Below are 16,952 nucleotides of genomic sequence, written 5' to 3'. Positions count from 1 at the left end.
GTAGCTTGGCATTTTCCCATTAACTATTGATGTGGAAGGACCCCTGCATGGGATGTCTATGTGAACATTACCTTTCTTTCTTTCTGATAAAAGTAGGCTGCCACACCCTAAAATACGATTTGGACTGTCGGAACTCATTGGAAAAGCACCTAACACATGAACAATAGTTACACCGACACTACAACTTTAATGATTCTTTTTGGATACAGATTTATTGTTACAAAACAGCTTTTTGAACATTACCATACATACTGAAAACAGAACAAGCTCTATTAAAGTGGTTGTAAACCATTACAGACCACTTTAACCTACAGGTAAACCTAGATTAAGGCTTACCTATAGGTGCAAGAAATATCTCCTTAACCTACACAGTTAAGGAGATATTTTCCTAAAAACGGGCACTGATGTCTACGGCGCATGCACGCCGTAGACAATGGCGCAGGCGCACTGAGCATACCGTGCGCTGGAGTGACGTCTTCGCTGCTCCTGCCACTCACAGAAGTCACTCAGGGTATCATGGCGGCGGCGGAGGACATGAACGAGGGTCGCTTCGGGGGCTTCGATCTCAGGTAAGTAATTCATAATGAGCTAGTATGCCATGCATACTAGCTCATTATGCCTTTGTCCTGCAGGTTGTTTTTTTTGTTTTTTTTGACAGGGTTTACTTCCTCTTTAAAATGTCCAGTGTTTCCAATATTTTGTAAGAAGGAGAAAGTGAAAGTCTAATAAAACCGACATAAACATTGCACAATATTTTAATAAGCACAATGCTAGTTTTTGAATACGTTACTGCACTGTGAGTTAAAATTGAATTTGGTCCAGGAATTAAAATGCGAGAATTAAATTGCTCTTTTAGTGTTTGTCAATAATGTCAAAACAAAATGGCACGACTCGCTGGGGTTTATTATAAACTTGTCGGAGTGTAATTCTCAAAAACCATAAAGAAGAATAGAGAGATCAGGGAACATTTTTCAATATAGCTATTTCTGTACCCTTTCTTTGCATCAAAAACAGCAACTTTATAATTATCTCTGCTATGAAATGTTCCTGCTTGTGTTCGCATAACAGAGACACATCATGGCGTTTTCATTTTTCTACATTCTTTCTTATTTCAGTTGGAGAATTAAACAATACTGTTCAGCTGTTGGATATACTTTATGGTGTTGCTAAACCCTAATTAAAATGCTGAAACTCAGGTTTAAATTATGCTATAGTATATTTAGAAGCAAACCGTAAGAGGCAAAGATTTTTTTTTTAAGATTACTACTAGGCAGTTTAATAAGTTGAAAGTGAAGCTCCAAACTTTTTTTAATGTTGAATGGAGTGGGGAAGGTTTCAAATCTCTGCCAGGTTTTTATTGCTCTTGCCTTCTTAGGGAGATACCCTTTTTATTTCCTGTGTGGTCAACTAAAATGGTGATAAGTAGAATTTCTCATACAGGGATAGAGTTTACAAAAAAACCCCCAGAAAACAAAACTTTTTAAAAGAGTGATGAAGGTTCAGAATGAAGTTAAAACAACCTTTTCCACATTAAGTATCAATTTACAAGCATTAGACAACCGGCATGCCAATAGACAATAGCGCACCATAGATCTCAGATCAGTCCCAAATCCTGCACCTTCAGTCCTCAGATCATTCCCAAATCCTGCATCTTCAGTCCTCAGATCAGTTCCAGTTTCTGCTTCTTCAGATGTCAGATCAGTTACAATTCCTCCAACTTCAGACCTCAGATCCGCCCAATTCCAGCAACTTCATACCTCAGATCACCCCCGATTCCTGTAATTTATGACCCCATAATAACCTCAATTCATGCTTCCTCCAAGCTTAGATGAGCCTAGATCCCTGCACCTTTAGACCTCAGATCAGCCCCAATTCTTACACTTTTATACCTCAGATCACCCTATTCCTGCACCTTCAGACTTCAGATCAGCTCCACATCCTGCACCTTTAGACCTCAGATCACCCCGATTCCATCACATTTAGACCTCACATCACCCCAATTTATGCACCTTCAGGTCTCAGTTCAGTCTCAATTCCAGTACCTTCAGATGTCAGATCAGCCCAAACTCTTGTACCATCAAGTCTCAAATCAGTCCAATCCCTACACCTTCAGATGTCAGATCATCACCAATTCCTGCACCTGAAGACCTTAGATTAACCCTAGTTCCTGCACATTCAGACCTCAGATTACCCCCTATTCCTGCACCTTCAGACCTCAGATCAGCCTCAATTCCTGTTTTACATTCATAAATGCTCCAACTGACAGTTCTATTAGGAGAATAACAATGGTAGATAGATTGGTTTCTTCATGCAATGAAGTCTAGATGCAGGCAGACTTCCTCTGATACTGGGAGGAGGATCGCCACCTAAACTTCAGTGACTAAAATCGGTCCTCTCTGAAACCTGTTGAGGCTGGATGGGCTAAGAATGTAGAGGGGGAGGCCAGGCTTTGTAATTAACAGCCTATAGATATGTCAATTACAACCTAAAGCAACAGCTCTATATTTGTAGGAAGTAGGGCCCCACCAGTGGATCACCAAAAAAGATATTTTTTCCATTCCTTGACACGCGTACTTTAGGTTGCCTATTCCTGTTTTAGAATCTGTGTTAAGCCTTCATTTCAGCCTACCCCCCAATAGGGAGATTCCTATTACTTCTTGTATAGTCACTAGGAAAAGAATGGAAGGAAAAGCTCCTCACTAGGGTTAGAGAGTTCACTTTGTCCTGGAGTTCTACTTCAAGTATTGGTAAAAGATATTTGCAGCCTCAATAAAAAGGCAAATGTTAAATCCCAACTCTGGGAAATTTGAAAAATGAAAACCTGCACTACAAGGGTTAAACTTCCTTCAACATCTTAACTATATTAAGTATATTGTGCTGGCCAGGCAATTCTTATTTTGATGCAGATATCTATTCATAAATACCTAATGAGCCTTTCTAGTGAATCTGTGCTCCTCCTGCAGTTTGCCAAAGTTAAATGGCTTGTAGCAAATTCACTGCAGCATTGTCACTCTGAGCAATCACTGTAGTTGCAAGGCCTACTGTGCTGCATCATTATACACATTGAGGAGGAAGTTTAACAAAAGTGCCACTGATCCAGGCTCACAGCACTGTCCAGTTCCGGGAAACAATCATCTTCAGTCCGGGGAGAACATGCCAAACTGCCCAATCCCCCGCCCCCCCAAAGACGTATTAGCATTATGTGTCAGCAAAAATCCATCCCAAAAAACTCAGAACTGTGCATGCTTACCCCCTAAGCAGAAATTCCCCCTCCTTCCAGTACAAATCTGGCCCTCTGCTGGAATCCCACCTTCCAGCACTAATCTTTGCGCCCCCCATCCCCCCAGGACAACTGTCCCCCCCCCCAAAATCACCCCTTCTAGCACAAATCCTCTACCCCTAAAATTTCCCCTCTGAGTATACATCTTCTTCCTTCCAATCCAAATCCCCCCATCCCAGCACAAATTCCCCCCGACCCCCCCAGCACAAATCTTCTTTCTCCTCCTAACACAAATCCCCCTAAATCATCACTCTTAGCACCCCCCCAAGTTTCCCCTCTTAGAAAAATACTTACACCCTTGCTGCCCCCTATTCCCCCTTCCAACACAAATTCCTTCCCCTTCAATCCCCTTGTGGTTCCACCCCCCCACCTTACATGATACCACAGTGCCCAGGGCAGCCTTCCCACCTGCCCACCCCTTGTCTAGGCCCTGGCACCGTCTACATTGACAATAAGCCCGCCCATAGACACAATAGGATAGATTTATGAAAACTGGTACACATAGAGTTTAGTTCAGCTGTGCATAGTAACCAAACAGCTTCTAGATTTTAGCCCTGGTTCACATTGATGCTACTTTGAAATTGTGCTACTTCACTTGAAGTAGCGCAAATTCAAAGTAGCATGTCAGCGCGATTTCGGGTGCTACTTGGCTGACATCTGTGCCACTTCATGCAAAATCAAATCAGCAAAAGTAGTAGGAACCACTTTTGCAAATCGGTGCGGCTCCACAATGTTGTCGTCACACCAATTGGAACAGTGCCATTGCCGGAAATATGCTGCGACTTGTCATGCAATTTGACCTGTCTGATCGCATGACAAATCGCTCCTATGTGAACGAGGGCTTAGAAGCTGATTGGTTACTATGCACAGCTGCATCAAGTTTTGTGTGCACACTGTAAAAAAAAAATATTGTGCTGGGTCTACCCAAAGAAAATTGAAGCAACTGTTTGCATCAGGTTTTTAATTACTGTCAACTAAACTTATTTTTGTCTGACTCAGACTTTTCATGTTTTCAACTCTGTTGTTTTAAGTAAAGCCAACTCAATTTTTTTTAGTTTATAGACCATAGTGTCTTAAGTTAGGAATACATACCTTAACTTGTCTGGAACTATAGTTTTAAGTAAAGACAACTCAATTTTTCCAGTTTATAGACCATAGGTTTAAGTAAAGCCAAGAACATTTTTCCTAGTTTATAGACCATAGGTTCAAGTAAAGCCAACTCAATTTTTCCAGTTTATAGAAAAGTTTAAGTTAGGAACATTAACTTATTTATTTCAAGTACTTATACAGCAACGTCAATTGACATACACATTGTACATTCAGATCAGTCCCTGCCCTCAACAAGCTTTCAATCTAGGTTACTGAACTCACATGCATACATACACACATAGTAGGGCAGATTTACACAGGAGCCAATTGCCCTACCAACATATCTTTGGAGTGTGGAGGAGAACCTACACAGGCACAGGGTAGAACATGCAAACTCCAGGCAGGTAGTGTCATGGTTGGGATTTCGAACCAGTGACCCTTTTGCTGCTAGGCGAAAGTGCTAATCGCTACACCACTGTGCTGCCCTATTACTTAGTTACTTACTTATTTACTTAGTTTTAAGTGATATTAACTTATAACTTACTCATTTTTTTAAGTAAAACTTATTTTCCAAATGTATTTGATATATGTTTGAAGGTTTTTAAATACAAATAATACAATAATATGTTTTTTAAAAAAAGCAATTGTCTCATGAAACAGGCTTTCAAAACAAATTAACATCTATTATTAATAAAGTGTTACAAATGAAATATTATTAAAGCAGCATCAAATGTAAATGTAAACATTTAAAAAAAAAAAAAAAAAAAGCCTCTTTCTCAGCTAACAAATCAAACTGAAACACACACATTTATATACAGTATATCTGTAAAGAACATAGAATACAGAATGTATTAACTTTTTTTAAAGCCTTTTAGGAAAGTAATTTGCACTTCAACCGCTTCAGCCCCATAAGGATTTGCCCCCTTAACCACTTGCCAACCAGCCGCCGCAGTTGTACTGCGGCAGAATGGCACGGCTGGGCGAAACAACGTTATGTAACGTCGCTTCGCCCTGTGGCCACTAGGGGCATGCGTGCGCGCCCCGTGCTCGCCCACGGAGCCGATACGAGTGCCCAGTGGTTGCAATCACCACCGGGCTCCCGCGATCGTTCGGGACACACAGAGAACTGGGATCTGTGTAAACACACAGTTTCCGGTTCTCTGAGGGGAGAAGTGACAGATCGTATGTTCATACAGAGTATGAACAGCGATCTGTCTCTTCCCCTACACAGTCCTCTCCCCTCTTCAGTTAGGACACACACTAGGGAACACATTAACCCCTTGATCGCCCCCTAGTGGATAACCCCTTCACTGTCACTGACATTTTTACAGTAATCAATGTATTTTTATAGCACTGATCGCTGTTAAAATGCCAATGGTCCCAAATATGTGTAAAAATTGTCCGACGTGCCCGCCATAATGTCGCAGTCCCAATAAAAATCGCAGATCGCCTCCATTAATAGTAAAAAAAAAAATTAATAATAAAAATGCCATAAAACTATCCCCTATTTTGTAGACGTTATGACTTTTGCGCAAACCAATCAATATACGCTTATTGCGATTTTTTTACCAACAATATGTAGAAGAATACATATAGGCCTAAACTGAGGAAAAACATAGGTTTTTTATATATTTTTGGGGGATATTTATTATAGCAAAAAGTAAAAAATATTGCGTATTTTTCAAAATTGTCGCTCTTTTTTTGTTTATAGCGCAAAAAATAAAAACAGCAGAGGCGATCCAATACCACCAAAAGAAAGCTCTATTTGTGGGAACAAAAGGACGCCAAGTTTGTTTGGGTGCAGCGTCACACGACCGCGCAATTGTCAGTTAAAGTGAAAAAAGTGCTATGGTCAGGAAGGAGGTAAAATCTTCCGGGGCTGAAGCGGTTAATGACCAGGACATTTTTTGCGATACGGCACTGCGTCGCTTTAACTGACAATTGCGTGGTCGTGCAACGTTGTGCCCAAACAAAATTTAAGTTTTTTTCCCCCACAAATAGAGCTTTCTTTTGGTGGTACTTGATCACCTCTGAGGTTTTAATTTTTTGCCCTATAAACAAAAAAAAAGACAATTTAAAAAAAAAAAAAAAAACTATTTTTTTTACTTTCTGCTATAATACATATTCAATAAAAAAAAATTTATTCATCAGTTCTACATTGATCAGTGCTATAAAAATGCACTGATCAATGTATAAATGACACTGGCAGGTAAGGGGTTAACACTAGTGGGCAATCAAGGGGTTAAGTGTGTACCCTGTGTGGGTTCTAACTCTAGGGGGGATGGGCTACCAGGGACATGACAGAGATAGCTGTTCCAGATCACTAGGAACAGAAGATTTCTGACGTAATCTGGCAGAATGGGGAATTGCCTTGTTTACATATGCAGTTCCCCGTTCTACCTCTGTAAACCTCGATCACGGGTCTCCAGCGGACATCGAGTCCGTTGGAACTGCAGGCGCCCGCGCGCACGCTATCTCCTGTGCAAAGACTGACGTACACTTACACCAACAGCGGTTTGCGCAGGAGAGCCGACCCACCGTGGTGTCGTGTCCTCCATTTATTGTCAGCGGGTCACCTGTGCACACCCAGCACTATCCTCCCTGCGCTGCTGTACTTACCTCACATCAGTCATCTGTGAGCGGGGAAGTACGGTTTTTCGGACGAAAAAAAAAAATCGTAAGAGCAAGACTACGCATGCTCAAAAGGAAGAACACCTACAAAGCTATTCAACACATTACGTCACTTCTGAAGTTGAATTCTGTCGTGCAAGGATTTTCATATGATCTCTGAAGATTATTGAAACCAGACACTTGAGTTTTTTTTACTGCCTCTGTTCTCCAACAAGGTTTTTATGGTCCATATTCCATATCCTATTGATGTTTTTGTGTCAGTCAATTGAGACGTATCCAGGACCAGCTGCCTCCATTGGGTTTGACTAACCTAACATGCCTTTAGGACTTGGGTGGTATATGCCTTTCCAAGTCATTGAGATCTGGTAAGCCTCCTCCTATCTATGGTGGTGGTGTTTCTGGCTATCTTAGCATCTTCAGGGTTACACCGGTGGATTTCCACATATGTTTGATGGATCACATATATATATTGGGACTTTTCCATTGTGTATTTGAGTTTTGAACTTTTTTACTTATTACTACAATAGTGACTTCATATTTTGACTTCACATGGTGGTTTTACACTTATGGTTTGAATTATCATGATTTATAGGTGTTTACGTATAGTAATACACTTTTGCTTGTCTTGCATAATTAGTGCTAATAATAATTAGTGAGTCCGAAGCCGATCAGCTGAGAGAGTGGTGACGTCGGGTCCTCTGGCTCTGCGGCGGAGCCACAGGAAATGATGTCACCACTTTCTCAGCTGATCGGCTTCGGCCTCGGCTGTGATTTTCAATTGCAACTGTGTTTGCCCTGCCAATGCTTTGGATGTCAGTTGTCCGTTTAATGGATTAAAGCATTTTAAATCTACTGCACAATGAAGCGCCTCTTTTTCTCTTAAAACATCTTATCCCTTGCTATGAGCGGTCTTGCCGGAGCAGCGAGTAGTGGAGAGTGTTCCTGATTGCCGCCTCAGAAGTTTGAACTGTCTGACGTGGAAGGAATCCCGTCTCTGCCTAAAGATCAGCTCTTCCTATCACTGGAGTGAATTTATTCAAGCCCGCACGATCTCTGTAATAGGGATCCATCAATTCTGGTAAGCAGCCCCCCTTTCCTATATCTTTACACTGTCTTTAAAGATACAGAGAAGATTTAGTGAAGATAACATCATTTACAATGAGGAATTGCACCTCCGGTTCACGATACTAACCAGTTCCTATATAAACTATATATTTAAACGTATCTATATTCTTTGTATTAATTTTAATTTCATTTAATTTGGGTAGCGCACTGAACTTTCTTTTTTACTGTGTAAACCTCATGTTCAAGGTTTTTAGTTGCAGCACCCGGGACTATTAGTGTTTCACATACAGTATTTGTATTTTTATACATAGTGTTTTTATGTATGATTTTCACAGAATTTTACATTTTCCACATGTTTTTTTCACTACTGGGGGTAGCGTGGAACGTCTGCCATACATATGCATATTTAGAACATAAAAAATCATAGCGCGATTCTGTATAAAAAAGCTATTTATTGAATATAAAAAGGTGCACTCACACATTCATAGTATGAAACGAGCATGTAATCATAAGAAAATGCTGCAGCGATGGCCATAAACAAAGTAACGAGTGGCCGAGGAGCCCGGTGATGTCACGTCTGGTCCCACCCACTACATATTCTATGTCTGTCCCTTATCTACACATTATCATCAAATCTAAACAACAGAAGCTGCCTATAGTGCCCTATGTATAAATGAGAACCAAAGAAACAGCTATAAATGTAAGGCTGGCCATACACGTAATTTTATTGTATTGAACCCCATGGTTGACCAAAAGAAAATGATTTGACTTCCACACAATCCATGGGGATGAGGGAATCCGTCCTGCTGAGCCTTTGAATTTTGGGGAGATTTCCCTACCATCAGAATACACTCATCAGCCTTTATAACATATATAGTGGGGGTTCTCAAATCTGACTGCAAAAATTAAAAATACATTTTAGGGGGAGAATAAAACATTGATCTTCAACCCTAACGTAAACCCAAACATATTCTATTGTTTTGGCTAGAGGGGCAGTTGTTAGAACCTTTTTTAATTATTTTTTATTTCTGTCTGCATCCCTGTTGAACAGAGTTCCATTCACTTAATGCCAGCACAGAAAGTTATGTACACAAACAATGCCAAATACAAACTAAGTAGAGTGGGGAAGGGTTTAAAGTGGTTGTAAACCTCTGGAATAAAATGAACAAAGCATATCTTTCTAAGGCGTGTACTTGCCTCTATCCAAACCACCTAGTGTGATTTCTGTCTGCTCTCTCATTCCTTTATCATCTGCATGAGTCACTGACCGTCTATTTTTGCACCAAGCAATCCCTGGTGATTGCCCCACCCACTCCAGCACACAGCAGATGACTGACAGCCTCAGCTATACTTGTTTCCCTATGAGTGTAGAAGGGGTGTGTCCATTCACTCCCCCCAGGTCTCAGATTACACTCAGCCCTCTGCTCTATGCTGAGGATGTTTATCAATTAACAAAATGTAAAGTAAATCAACAGAATAGAATTCCAAATCAAATCAATATTTTTTGTGACCACCTCTTGCCTTCAAAACTGCATCAATTCTTGTAGGTACATTACAGTTTTAAAAGGAACTCGGCAGGTGGGTTGTTCCAAACATCTTAGAGAACTAACCATAGATCTTCTCTGGATGTAGGCTGCCTCAAATCCTTCTGTCTCTTCATGTAATCCCAGACAGACTCTATGATATTGAGATTGGGGCTTTTGTGATGGCCCAGTCATCACTATCAGGACTCCTTGTTCTTCTTTACGCTGAAGACAGTTCTCAATGACATTGGCTGTATGTTTGGGGTTGTTGTCCTACTGCAGAATAACTTTTGATAGTATGGCATGATGGGTAAGTATCTGTCTGTATTTCTCAGCATTGAGTACACCATTGATCCTGACAAAATCTCGAACTTTATTTGCAGAAATGCAGCCCCAAACTTGCAAAGATCCTCCACCAATGCTTCATTGTTGCCTGCAGACACTCATCATTGTACCACTTTCCAGCTCTCCGCAAACAAACTTCCCCCTGCTACAGCCAAATATTTCACATTTTGACTCATCAGTCCACCTGCTGCCATTTTTCTGCACCCCAGTTCCTATGTTTTCGTGCATAATTGCGTCGCTTAGACTTGTTTCCATGTTGGAGGTATAGCTTTTTGGTCACAATCCTTCCATGAAGACCACTTCTGGCCAGACTTCTCTGGACAGTAGAAGGGTATACCTGGGTCCCACTGGTTTCTGTCAGTTCTGTGCTGATTACATTCGTGAACATCTTCTGATGTTGAATGGAAGTAACTATGATGTGTCCCTCATCTGCTCCATTAAGTTTCCTTTGATGACCACTGCATCTACGGTCCTCAACATTGCCCATTTCTTAGTGCTTCTTCAAAAGAGCTTAAACAGCACATCTTGAAACCCCAGACTGCTTTGAAATATTTGGCTGGGAGAGACCTTGCTGATGCAGTATAACTACCTTATGTCTTGTTGCTGTGCTCAGTCTTGCCATGGTGTATTACCTGTTACATGAAACCATCTTCCCCAACCTCACCTTAGTAGCAGAGCTTGGATGTTCCTTACCCAGTTTTTAGCCTCCTACACAGCTGTTTCTGTTTCAGTTAAAGACCGTGTTTCAACCTAAATATAAATTTGATGATCATTAGCACCTACTTGGTAAAACTGATTAATCATACTCCTGACTCTAATCCTACAAAATATCTGACTTTGTGCAACTGCACAAAGTGTGCAAGTGTAAGAATTAATGCTGGTTTGAAGTCAAAGGGTAGTCACATAAAATATTGATTTGATTTCGATTTTTCTTCTGTTCACTCACTTTACGTTTTGTAATTTGATAAAAATAAACACTTAAGGTATATATTTATGAAAGCATTCGTACTTTACAGCATTTCTTCACACCTACCTAAAACTTCTGCACAGTGCCTTATATGTAAGGGTTTACAAGAACTTTAAGCTTCTAACAACGTTCTTATAACTGTCTATACCTTCCTGTCACAATGACAATGGCTCCCTCATTTCTTGTCCTCTTGTCACAGGGACAGGAAGTGAGAGGAATCTCCCTCCTGTTTCTGTGACACCGCAGACAGGTCATCTGAAAAATTTTGAACTCCAGGCACAGAGATATGTCTTTGTTCATTAACCACTTGCCCACTGGGCACTTAAACCCCCATACTAACCAGACAAATTTTTAGCTTTTAGTGCTCTCACATTTTGAATGATAATTACTCAGTCATGCAACACTTTTTGTCTTTTTTCCCACACAAATAGAACTTTCTTTGGTGGTATTTAATCACAGCTGTTTTTTAATTTTTTGTGCTATAAATGAAAAAAGACCAAATTTTTTGTAAAAAAAAAATGCATTTTTCTTTGTTTCTGTTATTAAATTTTGCAAATTAGTAATTTTTCTTCATATATTTTGGCCAAACTTTATACTGCTGCATATCTTTGGTAAAAATAACCCAAATAAGTGCATATTATTTGGTCTTTGTGAAAGTTGTAGAGTCTCAATTCTTGAGACCCTAACAAGCCAGGACAGTACAAATACCCCCAAAATGAACATTTATAGAGAGTAGACCATCCAAGGTATTTAGTAAGAGGCATGGTGAGTTTTTTTACCACAATTCTTTGCAAAATTAGGATTTGTTTTTCTTTTTTTCGCAAAATTCTCATATTAACAGTTTATTTCTCATACACAGCATATGCATACTTGCAACTACACCCAAAAACACATTCTGCTACTCCTCCTTAGTATGGTGATACCACATGTGTGAGACTTTTACACAGCCTGGCCACATACCTGTACAGACGCCCAACATGCAAGGAGCACCATTTCTAGACTACCTCTTACACTTTTGAAGGTCCTGGAGCACCAGGACAATGGAAACCCCCCAAAAATGACCCCATTTTGGAAAGTAAACACCCCATGTATATTCCATGAGGCATAATACATTTTTTGAACATGTCAATTTTTTCCACAAGTTTTTGGAAAATGTGCAAAGAAAATGAAAACGCATTTTTTTTACATGAAGTTGTCCATTTCTAAGATATTTCTAACACATAGCATGTGCATAGCAAAAAATTACACCACAAAAAAATATTCTGCTACTCCTCCTATAGCGATACCACATGTGTGAGACTTTTACACAGCCTGGCCACATACAGAGGCCCAACATGCAGGGAACCCTATCAGGTGTTCTAGGGACATATATTTCAAATCTAATTTGACTACCTATTACACTTTTGTGAGGCACTGATGGGCACTGTAGTGGCATGGATGTGGCACGGATGAGCACTGATGTGGCATGGATGTGGCACCGATGTGGCATGGATGTAGCACGGATGAGCACTGATGTGGCATGGATGTAGCACGGATGAGTACTGATGTGGCATGGATGTAGCATGGATGAGAATTGATGTGGCACGGATGAGCACTGATGTGGCATGGATGTGGCACGGATGAGTACTGATGTGGCATGGATGTGGCATGGATGAGCACTGATGTGGCATGGATGTGGCACGGATGATTACTGATGTGGCTCGGATGAGCACTGATGTGGCATGGATGAGCACTGATGTGGCATGGATGTGGCACAGATGAGCACTGATGTGGAATGGATGAGCACTGATGTGGAATGTATGTGGCACGGATGATCACTGATGGGGCATGAATGTGGCACAGATGATCACTGATGTGGCACGGAGGAGCCATGGATGAGCATGGATGAGCCATGGATGGGGATGGATGAGCATTGATGAGCCAGGAATGGAGCATGGATGAGCATGAATGAGGATGGATGAGCCAGGGATGAAGCATGGATGAGCATGAATGTGGATGGATGAGCCAGGGATGGAGCATGAATGTGGATGGGTGAGCCAGTGATGGAGCATGAATGTGGATGGATGAGCCAGAGATGGAGCAGGAATGTGGATAGATGAGCCAGGGATGGAGCATGAATGAGGATGGATGAGCCAGGGATGGAGCATGAATGTGGATTGATGAGACAGGGATGGAGCATGAATGTGGATGGAAGAGTCAGGGATGGAGCATGGATGTGGATGGATGAGCCAGGGATGGAGCATAGCTAAACATGAATGTGGATGAATGAGCCAGGGATGGATGGATGAACCAGGGATGGAGCATGGCTGAGCATTAAAGGGGATGGATGAGCCAGGGATGGATGGATGAGCCAGGGATGGGCATAGATCAGCGATGTGGGCACTTCAGATTCAGCCCATAGCGCTGCTGCACCGGGTCCCTCCTCTCCTCACACAGTGTACCGATGGGTGCGGCATAGATGTGGTACGAATGAGAACTGATGTAGCATGATGAGCACTGATGGGGCATGGATGTGGCATGGATGAGCACTGATGTGGCATGGATGAGAACTGATGTGGCATGGATGTGGCACGGGTGAGCACTGATGTGGCATGGATGTGGCACGGATGAGTAGTGATGTGGCATGGATGTGGCACGAATGAGCACTGATGTGGCATGGATGAGCACTGATATGGCATGGATGTGACACGGATGATCACTGATGTGGCATGGATGAGCACTGATGTGGCATGGATGAGCACTGATGCGGCATGGATGTGGCACAGATGATCACTGATGTGGCATGGATGAGCACTGATGTGGCATGGATGTGGCATAGATGATGTCAGAGAATTCCAACCAGCTGTTTGGATAATAGAAATGTGCATATAAGAAGACGTTTGGTTAATAGAAATGTGCATGTCAGAATGAATGTTCACAGAATGGCCAACAGGAATGCGCATGCGCGCATGAAGACGGGCACATGAAAGGGCACGCACACAATGTTTCTTGGCGCCAGACGGGCTATTTAGGGATGCTTCTGCCTGTGCTCTATGCTTACTGGTCTTCAGCTTTCCCTGTTTCCTGTGTACCTCCAGTGTGTTCCCTTGGTTGCTGACCCAGCTTACTCCTGACCTGATAACGGATTCCACTTCTGTCTTGTCATTCATTTCTGACCCAGCTCTTTCCTGACTTTAGCTCTACTCCTGATTTGGTACCGCCTTGCCCGCCTGTTGATGACCCTGGCTATCCGATGACCGCGTTCCTGCTTCTGATCCTGACTTACTGCCCTGCTCGAGTGTCTGCCCGGCTGTCTGCTGCTGCAGTTCTGCACCACGCTGAAAGTTCCTGCTACAAGTCTGCTGTGAGCTCCGACCAGCCACACACCGTGACCCCACAACACAAGTGGGGTGCTTCCTTAACCTCAGCTAAACTGCTGTGCACGGCTACAGTTCCAGAGCTGATGATTCTCCTACTGCCTTGGAATCCCATCTCCTGCTGCAAGTTCCCTGACCTACATCTGCAAGCACTCATGTTCCTCCTGTCCCTTGGCACCCTCTGTTTCGCTTCCAGGGGGGCATAGGCTGGAGATACAAGATAGGCCAACCTCGTCATTTCAGTCTCCGCTCAGGTACGTGACAGTTGATCACTGATGTGGCATGGATGTGGAATGGATGATCACTGATGTGGCATGGATGAGCACTGATGTGGCATGGATGTGGCATGAATGATCATTGATGTGGCATGGATGTGGCACGGATGATCACTGATGTGGCATGGATGTGGCACAGATGATCACTGATGTGGCATGGATGATCACTGCTGTGCCACGGATGGGCCATGGATGATCATGGATGAGCCATGGATGGGGATGGAAAAGCATGGATGAGCTACGAATAGAGCATGAATGAGGATGGATGAGCCAGGAATGGAGCATGGATGAGCATGAATGTGGATGGATGGTCCAGGGATGGAGCATGAATGAGCATGAATGTGGATGGATGAGCCAGGGAGGGAGCATGAATGAGGATGGATGAGCCAGGGATGGAGCATGAATGAGGATGGATGAGCCAGGGATGGAGCATGGATGAGCATGAATGTGGATGGATGAGCTATGGATGGAGCATGAATGTGGATGGATGAGCCAGGGATGGAGCATGGATGTGAATGGATGAGCCAGGGATGGATCATGGCTGAGCATGAATGTGGATGGATGAGCCAGGGATGGAGCATGGATGAGTATGAGTGAGGATGGATGAGCCAGGGATGGAGCATAGCTGAGCATGACTGTGGATGGATGAGCCAGGGATGGATGGATGGATAAGCCAGGGATGGGCACAGATCAGCGCTGTGGGCACTTCAGATTCAGCCCACAGCGCTGCTGCATCGGCTCCCTCATCTCCTCACATAATGTACCGATCAGCGTGAGGAGAGGGGAGGAGCCAAACTGGATATGCTCCGGTTTATTTACAAGTGATCACTCGGTCATTGGATGAAGTGATCACGTGGTAAAGGACCACTGTCATTGGCCCTTTACCCCGATCCGTGACACGGACATTCCCGGGTGCGCAGCCCAGGGGGAGCACGGGAGCGTGATTCTCAGAGGACGTTATAGTACGCCCTCCCAGAGTTATCGGACCGTGCTGTAGCCGTTATTCAGCTATGGACTGGTCGGAAAGCTGTTAATAAATGATTAATTGCATCACAGTACTTTAAATCAATACTTTTCTTCCTGTTGGGTAGCTCCCACGGTACTTCTGGCCCACTCCGGATATGAGAGCTGTCAGTCTCATAGACTGTGCCTCTAGAGTAATTTTAATGCCCCCTCTCCCTTTGGCCTTTCATAGCAAGCTCTGTGTTCTACAGACTTAGTTACCTGTGCCTTTGTGGGTTTCTTCTGGGGACCCCAGTTTGCTCCAAGACATGTTGGTTAGTTAAATGGCTCCTGTCCGGATTGCCCCTAGTATACGTATGTTTGAAGGTGAATTAGGGACCTTAGATTGTAAGCTCCTTGAGAGCAGCAAAACAAAATGAAAGAAATCTCCAACTCAACTTACCGACCAGTCTGCAACCAACCATATTATCCTGTCTAAGAGTATGCATTAAAAACGGGTTTAGTTTGCACACAATGCAAATACATGCGTAAGCTACAGAGCCCTGTCAACACACCCCAGTATTTTCTGTAGTCCTAGCTCTAAATTTTGAGAGCCTCCACAGAGGAAGCACATGAATTTGTTTGTACTCCTTGAGGGCAGGTACTGATGTGAATGTACATGTAAATGCAAAGCACTGCGTAAAAATTATTGGTGCTACGTACTGTAAGTACCTGTAATAAATAAATAAATAATAAAAAATAAGTTGCAAAAATATTTATACATGGAGTTAATTCTTCCCCGCTCTATCCAAGATCTCTGTAGCGAGGGGAAGGGTGAGGAGGACAAAGGGGTCACACATCTGGCATCAGTTTATTTGCATGGTAACAGTTGTGATCAGACCAGATATTCTAACCTGACCAATTCATCATATTCCCAAAAGACTGGTCACCCAGGGCTATCTAATGGTAAAACATTACTATCACTTTGGATGCTTTGTTTGACTGTAAGGTGAAAACCCAAATTATTTGGACAAGGTGCTGATTGGAATGTTTATTTGTATTTTAAACCTGGCAAACTGAAAGCTTTATTTTTGCCCAAAAAAAATGTTTTTGAAGAGGTATTTAAGCTTACAATAGAGAAAGTACTGAAAAGGCTGAAGTGTATGATTGCAGGCGATTGATTTTTTTAGTATACACAGACAACATTGCAAATCTCAGGGAACAAAAGTACATTGAGAAAGCATTGGCCTCTGCCAAATTATGCCAATCAATGTGGAATTATATATTCAATGTTCTACAGCAACTCAACAACAAATACCACTTGACAGAAGTCAATGCCTTGACCTAATTGCAAAGTTCAACACTCCAATTGTACATTAAGAAAAGCAAATAGTCAAAATTGCCTTTAATGCAAGAGGTATGGGAAAATTATCCAGCTGAAAAAGTATCTCTATCCTCAAATGATTTTTCTCACAGTAT

This window comes from Aquarana catesbeiana, linkage group LG05 (genome assembly GCF_042186555.1).
Source record: "Aquarana catesbeiana isolate 2022-GZ linkage group LG05, ASM4218655v1, whole genome shotgun sequence".
Lineage (NCBI taxonomy): Eukaryota > Metazoa > Chordata > Amphibia > Anura > Ranidae > Aquarana > Aquarana catesbeiana.
The sequence above is the reverse complement of the archived record's forward strand: the minus strand, read 5'-3'. Positions refer to the sequence as shown.